This window comes from Leptonychotes weddellii, chromosome 3 (assembly GCF_054177405.1).
Source record: "Leptonychotes weddellii isolate Sample4059 chromosome 3, ASM5417740v2, whole genome shotgun sequence".
NCBI lineage: Eukaryota > Metazoa > Chordata > Mammalia > Carnivora > Phocidae > Leptonychotes > Leptonychotes weddellii.
Window position 1 is genome coordinate 67,063,508 of NC_138371.1, and position 9,405 is coordinate 67,072,912.

Here is a 9,405-nt window from a genome sequence, read left to right on the forward strand (position 1 = left end):
ATTTTTTAAAAATATTTTATTTGTTTGAGAGAGAGTGAATGAGAGAGGGAGCACAAGCAAGGGCAGAGAGAGAGGCAGAAGCAGGCTCCCCACTGAACCAGGAGCCTGACATGGGGCTCAATCCTAGGACACTGGGATCATGACCTGAGCCAAAGGCAGATGCTTAACTGACCGAGCCACCCAGGTGCCCGTATTTTTATAAATATTTTTATTTGATTAATATTTCCTTGTTTGCTAAGATTTTTTTTTCATAAATGGATGTTGAATTTTTATCAAATGCTTTTTTTGCCTCTGTTTATAGATATAAATATTGAAAAATTGTTTTCTCAGGACTTGGAGGGATGCTTGGGTGGCTCAGTCAGTTAAGTGTCTGCCTTCGATTCAGGTCATGATCCCAGGGTCCTGGGGTCAAGTCCCGCATGGGGCTCCTTGCTCAGCAGGGAAACTGCTTCTCCCTCTGCTTGCTGCTCTTCCTGCTAGTGCACATGCTCTCTCTCTGGCAAATAAATAAATAAAATCTAAAAAAAAAAAAAAAGACCTTGGTAATCTTTGCCTCACTCTCTTCTAGCTTTCTTCTGTTGTAATATTTGATCTTCTGCCTATGAACTACTTTTTTTTTTCTTTCCAGAAGCTCTTAGGACTTTTTTCTTTATTTCTAAAGTTCTAATATTTCATGATTATATATCTTAGTATGTTTTATATTGTTTCCCAGAAAGTGAACTTGAGGCAAAATCTTATTTGCAGTTATTTTACTGGTAGTGCAAGTCCAGAAATCATGGTGAGAGATAAGAGGAGTGAGGGAGAAAAGAAATACAGCCAATATGAAGATGAGTTACTAATGGGTTTAATATTATGGAGCTGTCCTCTTGGATTGAATGCATCTCAGGATCATCTGTTTCAGGTAAGGGGAAGGAAAGAAGTTTATCCATTAGCTCCCGTTTCTTACTGGTGAAAGGTTTGCTCTGAGCTTCAAAATAAGTACATGTGTGCATATCAAATAGAGTTTTGGGGCTTCTCACTCTTTAGTGCCGATGGAAAAGACTTGGGGCAGGAGTCAAGAGGCATGCCGTGCTGGCTTGAGGTGAGACATATGTGAAGCTTGTGGGAGCCTGGCAGATCTGGTTGTTATAGCAGTGACTGAAACAAGAGACAAGGGAGACCAGGAGGATTTGATGTATTACCTAAGAGTTGTCTGATACAGTGTAGGTCTTTTTGCTTCCATCATGCTGAGATTTTCATGAGCCCATTTAGTCTGGAAAATTAACAGTTTTGGAAAAGTTCCTCAAATTATTTTTTCATGATTATCTCTTCTCTTTTTGTTTGTTTGTTTGTTTTGTATTCCCTTTCTGGAGCACCTGTTAATCAGATTTTGGACCATCTGGCTTTTTCCTGAAATCTTGTTTTCTCCCTATTTCCATACTGTGTCATATTGCTTGAATTTTTGAGAAAATCTCTCAACTCTACCTTTTGATTCTTTGGACTTTTTCATTTCTTCTGTCATTTAAATTTTCAAAGAACTTTTATTGTTGTTTCTGAATATATATATGTATGTGTATATGCACACACCCATACACACACATGTGTGCACACACATATCCCTGTTCATATTCAATGGTTACAGCATTTGTTTTTGAATTCTCTGGATATTAATTATAGCTCATGTGTTGTTTTCTTTTCATGAAAGTGAATTCTTTGTTTCCTCTATGTTTTATTTTTTTTTTGTTGGTTTTGACCTCTGCATTCATATTAGAGTTGTTTTCCAGGTGTCTGCTGTTTATCTGTAAGAGTGGAGCTCTGAGAAACCAGTTGAAAGCTCTCCGTGTATGGGGTGAGGCATTTAATTAAAGAGCTTCCAATGTCATTATCTTGATGACTTTTATTTTTGGCTGGTCAGATTCCCTAGAGAAAACTTTTATAATCTTTGACCTGGAGGGTATATAACAGGCTGCCAATACTCAGGAATCCAAATGGGGCAAAAGGCTGAGAATCACAACATTTCATATGCAATCTTTTACACATCTGTTTTTTTTTTTTTTTTCAGGTTAGGACACCCACTGTCAACTGTGCCCAGAGTTGCCTAGCCAGACTTTCTATTTTACCTTCTCCAGAGAATAAACTCTTATCTTCTACCAAGAGGGAGAGGGGAATCTTGGAAGTAAACTGTTTCTTAAACAGAACTGGAACCAACCATCCTGATTTTAACCCCACCTTCATACCATCTCTAGATGTACCTAGTGCATAGTTCTTGAGCCTTTGGGCATTCTGCAGTGTGAAATGATTTGCTTCTCTGCTCTCCTCACTACCAGTTTAACACTTAGTTTCTTGGGTCTGCTAGGTCATCCATCTCTTTTCCAGCTTCCAAAAATTTGTAGGTGGGACTCTCCTCTCCTGTTCTCTTTGTGGTATTCTTTTCCAAATCTCTTTCTCATGGAAAGTAAATGTACTCCTGAAAGTCTACTCTTCCTCCCACCATAACAAATAGAAACATTGACCAAATTAACTCCAGGGGAAATTCTACTGTTTCTTGTCTTGGAAAATTTATGTCTCCACAATGTATTTGTAGCATAATAGAATTTGTGTTTCATGTGTCAACTCTGGCTTACTGAGGCATTACAAGAGATTATACACTTAGTATAGTATACAAAATAAACTCATTCAGAAATTTTTACTCCATCCAAACAGAGTATAGTAGATCTGCAAATCCTTCAATTGATTTGATTGGTTTTCTCTGCACTCAACTTCTAGGTGAGAGAAACAAATTCAAATATAACAACCCTAACAGGAATTTAGTTAAAATAAAAATAAACATTCCGGTAGAGATTTGGGCCCATGGTCTACACTTTGTATTTCTAAATGATAAAGAGAATTGATGTTCCAAATGATAACCTTAAGACACCATAGTATTTTCTTTCAGATAAAAATTATGTTCTATCTTTGTAAGGTGGAGCTTTAGACATTTCAGAAAAGGTTTTAACGATGAGAGTGGAGCATAAAGAGATTTCAGGTTAACTGTAAGTCATTCATCAGAATGTTTGATTCTGCAAAGTTATTCTGGCTTTATGGCACAGAAGTAAATAAATGGACAATTGCCCAGAATATTTAATGAGTGAGTGTGCTTAGTTGGAAGAAGCTGAGTCTATAGAATTGTAAGCTTGAGCCCACATCAATAGCAGCAAACTATTTTTCACTCAGAATCTGTTTTAGTAATCACTTTGCAGTTGCTGCCTCTAATGAAACTTCCAGAATCACAATAAATAACTAAAGCAATTTCCATGGAAAATTAATACTTTATGTGACGATTTTAAAAATCCCAAGAAAAGAGTTTTTAAAAAATTTTTTATTGTTATGTTAATCACCATACATTACATCATTAGTTTTTGATGTAGTGTTCCATGATTCATTGTTTGTGCATAACACCCAGTGCTCCATGCAGAACGTGCCCTCTTTAATACCCATCACCAGGCTAACCCATCCTCCCACCCCCCTCCCCTCTAGGACCCTCAGTTTGTTTTTCAGAGTCCATCGTCTCTCATGGTTCGTCTCCCCCTCCGATATCCCCCCCTTCATTCTTCCCCTCCTGCTATCTTCTTCTTCTTCTTTTTTTTTTTCTAAAAATATATTGCATTATTTGTTTCAGAGGTACAGATCTGTGATTCAACAGTCTTGCGAGACAGACCTTCATCTCTGAGCTTTGGGGGACTCAAAGTAGTGTGAAAGAGAGTCTTTGTCCTTAAGAATCTTACAATTTAGTCAAGGAGAAAGACATTATATATAAATATAAAGTAGGAGGCTACATGCTATGTAGCGGTAGGGATGTTAGTGGCTTTAGGAGTAATATAACAGAGGTAGGAAGACCTCTGAAGACCTCCCAAGAAGGAAGTGGCGACAAGACCAGAGGAGGAAATAATTAAGATGGTTCTTGCTTTTTGTTTCTTAGCTTATGCTTAGGTCTTGGGTGGTAGGAACTTAGGCGAGTAGTTAAGATACAGCAAGTTGGAACATAGTGGCAGCTCCAGTGAGCATATTTTAATATATAGTTTGAGTTTCTCAAATTTTAATGAGATCATAGGTCATATAAATAATATTTATTTCATATATGTGTATATATTAGTCAGGTTCCTTCTGGTGACAAAAACCCATTTGAAACTATTTTAAGCAAAGAAAAAAAAATTCTGTTGACCAATGTGATTGACAAGGTCAGGTATAGAATGGATCAGGTATGCATGGATTTAGATATCTCAGATAATGTCATCAGGCATTTATCTTTTTCTCTGGGAGTTACAGTCATCAACTTGGGTCTTATGTGGCTGGTACAGCTTTCCGTTTCAGATTAGAGAACCTTCATTCTTAGCACCTAGTACATAGGATGTGTCTGGGAAGGACTCCAAGTACTTGCTTTTTGGACGAATCATGATGAACAGAGGATGACTGACTGAGTCTTAATCACATGGGAAGCAGAGCTTGAGTCTGATGCCTTAGACCACTTGACCATTTTGACACTCTCTGTCTTAATCACATGGGATAAGGGAAGAAGATTTTCTCAGTGAAAAGGTGCCCTGGGAAGGAAGAGTCAAGAAGTGTTGTTACAGACCTGAAATGAATCGTTTTACATTAATTTATGCCAATAAACAAAGGTGGATGCTTCTTGAATTTCAGGTTGTATATAGTAAGTTGGATTTATACTACTTAGACATGAGTGAAATAATGGAGAGTTGCAGTTGGGGATATTATACATCTTAGATATTAATTATCACATCTTTTAGGTATTACCCATCATCAAAGAACCCACTCTTGAGAATATGTTACTCCTTGGGGACCCAGCCCCTATCATGACCATTAACAAATTTGGCACTCACAAGGATAATATGGTAATGAAAAGGGTGAACACTATATTCAGTAGGACCTCAGGATTCTTTCCTGGATTTTTATGTCCACATTTCACAGGAGTCTTCTGAGCATTCACACTCTTTTTTTTCCCTTTTCCTTTTTTTTTTTTCCTGAAGATTCAGAAGCATAGGGAATTGTGCTTACTGAAGTCCACTGTGTAAGATCTTAGTAGCTTGAGTTGAAGAACCAAATATTCTCAATGCCATGTCATGAGAAGAAAAAATACTCATGAAGAGAGGAATGCAAGTAGCTCAGAGTTCAGGCTAGAGATCCAGGCCTTGAGATCTACAAGAACTCAAAGGGCAGGGGAAACTTCAAGGCCTGGGACCAAGGAAGACCTTGATAACTGTTGTAGCTTTTCAGATTCAGATTCATTAGGTGGTTCAGGTATGTATGAAAGAGGCAATGATTGGAAAATCATGGCTTGGAAGGCAGACCAATGGTATGGGCAAATAAATCTTGGTCATTAGAAATACTGCTTAGGCTCATCTGGTTATTTAGTAATGACTGTCTTGAGAATGTGTTGAGTTTCAGAAGGTGCAAGGAAGAGGGCTGTAACTGGTTCAAAAGATCAGCCAGGGGCTGAGCATGGTAGCAGATGTACAGCCCCAGTAATTCTCAAAGGCATTTGGTAGAATGGTATAAGGTAATATCCAGAACTCAAATTGCAACATTATTTACAATAGACAAGATATGGAAGCAACCCAAGTGTCCATCCATAGATGAATAGGTAAAGAAGATGTTGTATGTATACAACGGAATATTAGTCATAAAAGAATGAAATATTGCCATTTGCAACAACATGGATGGACCCACAGGGTATAATGCTAAGTGAAGTAAGTCAGTCAGAGAAAGACAAATACCATATGATTTCCAACATATGTAGAATTTAGAAACAAAACAAATGGGCAAAGAAAAACAGAGACAAACAACAAAAAACCCAGACTCTTAACTATGGAGAACAAACTGGTGGTTACTAGAGGGAAGGTGGGGGTGGGGATGGGTGAAATAGGTGGAAGGGATTAAGAGTACAGTTATCATGATGAGCACTGAGTAATGTATAGAATTGTTGAATCACTCTACTGTACACCTGAAACTAATATGACACTGTAGGTTAATTATACCAGAATTTTAAAAAGCACTAAATACAAATATTTTGATTGTTGCATGGAATAGGAAATCAGAATTATAAAATGTTTTAATCTGTCAAGTACTGGAGAAATTAAAATGAGAAACATATTAATAGATTCCTCAAGATTATTGGTGGGGCTGGGTTTTGCAAGAACCTATGGAGGACTATATTGAAAAAATTATGTCAATGACTTAAAAAATCACTTGTTTTTCTGAAAGAATTTGTGCTTAGTAACCAAACAAATGCAAGGGCTATTACAACAGACTGCTAATTAGCAACCAACCATTGCTTAATCTTAATGTACTTGTCAATTTCAGTTTCTATATAATCAACTTGAGGATGCTATTTTATATACAACATAACATAAAGTTTCCAAGCACCTCTAAAAGTGTTTTCATTCCTTCAGCAATCAAATATGTATTGAGCACCTACTGTATGCCAGGTTTGCTAAACTCTGGGATACAAGGCTTGTTATGACACATTTCCCCTTATATAGACTTAGAAATATAATATTTCAGTGTACTAAATGCTAACATAACTCAGCCATAGAACTATAAGAACAGAGAGGAAGGAGAGATTCATCCACCTTTGGGATTTAGGGAATACTTTGCAGAGGAAGTGACATTTGAGACAGGCCTCTAAGGATTGACTAAATGTTATTGGTTACATAATTTCTCCTGATTCACCTGTGGGCTTTAACTTTATTTTTTTTATTATTATTTTTATTCTGAGCTTCTTTATAGATAAAATATGATCAGGAGTTAAATAAAGGAAGAATGAGATAAAAAAGAATTTGCCTACTATAGTTTAGCAGATTATTGAACATCGAAGGATGAGATATAAAGCTTTGAGTAAATGGAATGATCTAATTTTATGTTGTGTGATGAGAGCTTCTGTTTCTTTTTTTTTTTATTATTGTGGTAAGAACATTGAACATGAAATCTATTCTCTTAACACATTTTTAAGTGTACAATACACACTTTATAAACTATAAACAAAGTTGTACAGCAGATCTCTAGAACTCACTCATTTTGCATAACTAAACTTTTATATCCTTTGTACAGCAACTCTTCCTTTTCCTTTCCCTGCAGATCCTGGCAACCACTATTCTAGTCTCTGTTTCAATGAGTTTAACTATTTTAGATACCTCATATAAATGGAATCATGCAATATTTGTCTTTCGGTGACTGGCTTATTTCACTTAGCGTAATGTTCTCCAGGTTCGTCCATGTTGTTACACATGGCAGGATTGCCTTCTTTTTAAAGGCTGAATAGTATTCCGTGTATGGATATACCACATTTTCTTTATCCATTTATTCATCAGTAAACATTTAAGTTGTTTCCATAGCTTGGATATTGTGAATAATGGTACAATGAACATGGAAGTGCAGAATTCAATTCTTTTAAATACATATCCAGAAAAGGAACTGCTGGATTGTATAATAGTTCTATTTTTAACTTCTTTTTTTTTTTTTTTTAAAGATTTTATTTATTTATTCATGAGAGACAGAGAGAAACAGAGGGAGAAGCAGGCTCCCAAGGAGCGGGAAGCCCGATGCGGGACTCAATCCCAGGACCCTGGGATCATGACCTGAGCCGAAGGCAGACTCTTAACCATCTGAGCCACCCAGGCGCCCTATTTTTAACTTCTTAAGAAACCTCCATACTGTTTTCCATAGTGGCTGAGCTATTTTGCTTTCCCACCAACAGTGTGCAAGAGTTTCAATTTCTCCACATCATCACCAATATTTATTATCTTTTTTTTAAATAATGGCCATCCTAGTAAGTGTGAGGTGATATCTTATTGTGGTTTTTATTTACATTTCCCCATTAATTAGTAATGCTGAGTATCTTTTCATATTCCAGTTAGTCATGTGTATGTCTTCTTTGGAGAAACATCTATTCAAGTCCTTTGCCCGTTTTTTGATTGGGATGTTTGTTTTGTTGTTGTTGCTGTTCTTTTGCCATTGAGTTTTAGGAGTGCCTTATATATTTTGGATATTAATTCCTTATCCAATATATGGTTTGCAAATATTTTTTCCCATTCTGTAGGTTGCCTTTCACTCTGTTGATTATTTGCTTTGCCATACAGAAGTTTTTTAGTTTGATGTAGTCCCGTTTGTCTACTTTTGCTTTTGTTGCTGTGCTTTTGGTGTCATGTCCCATGTGTGCTTTAGTTAAATTGCCAAATATTGACTGCATATTTAGGAAGTACACTCTAGAGACCAAATGAAGACCTGAGTGTGGAAGAAGCAAACCCAAGTTTCTCAATAAAAAGACAATGTTATAGTTCTCATGTAAATTTGGATTTCAATGGAAATGGTCATTTTTGTTGAGAGACTATATAGTAAAGTGGTAAAAAACACAGTGCTAGAGCCAGTCTGCCTAGATTGAATATAACTTAGACAATGTACTGTGTTTCAGTTTTTTATCTGTAATATGGAATAATAATAGTACCAATATTCTAGGGTTATTGTAAAGATTAAATGAGTTGATGCATGCTAAGTCCTATATTCCTCAGCACATAGTAAGCACTCAATAAATGTTAACTAACATTATTATTTTTTTGAAGACCAAGAACTAAACTGTATTAATATTGTTATTCAGACTTTATTTTATCAGGTGTGATAAATTTCAAGACCCTTGTAACTTTAGGCTTCTGGTTAATCAGGTGTGAGACATGAGTGTGTGTGTGTGTGTGGGGGGCACATGAGATATCATGGGTGATGAGATTTGATTATTTTGTCAATAAAACATAATTTAAATGTTTGTTTGTTGTTGTTGTTGTTGTTGTTTTTACCCACCAAATGCTTTCTCTGACAACCAAGGACAATTCTTCTTTTTCTAAAAAAAAATTGAGGTCTAATTAACATATAGCAAAATGCACAGCTCTTAAATGTGCAGCTTGAAGATATTTTTTATTTTTTATTTCAATTTTTTTATTTAAATTCTTTTTTTTTTGATGGAGATAAACTTCTTTCTTTCTTTATTTTTTATTATGTTATGTTAATCACCATACATTACACCATTAGTTTTTGATGTACTGTTCCATGATTCATTGTTTGCATATAATACCCAGAGCTCCATGCAGAACGTGCCCTCTTTAATACCCATCACCAGGCTAACCCATTCCCCCACCCCCCTCCCCTCTAGAACCCTCAGTTTGTTTTTCAGAGTCCATCGTCTCTCATGGTTTGTCTCCCCCTCCGATATCCACCCCTTCATTCTTCCCCTGCTGCTATCTTCTTCTTCTTCTTTTTTTTTTTTAACATATAATGTATTATTTGTTTCAGAGGTACTGGTCTGTGATTCAATAGTCTTACACAATTCACAGCACTCACCATAGCACATACCCTCCCCAGTGTGTATCACCCAGAAAATAGAGC

At 36.2% G+C, this 9,405-nt stretch overlaps 1 long non-coding RNA gene across 1 annotated transcript; it reads left to right on the forward strand.

The window, feature by feature from the left end:
- Positions 1 to 574: 574 nt before the first annotated feature.
- LOC145720797 (uncharacterized) lies at positions 575 to 3,253 on the forward strand. Its single transcript, XR_014144006.1, has 3 exons — positions 575 to 901; positions 1,764 to 1,828; positions 2,042 to 3,253. It is a non-coding gene; the product is annotated as an uncharacterized LOC145720797 (long non-coding RNA).
- Positions 3,254 to 9,405: the final 6,152 nt, after the last annotated feature.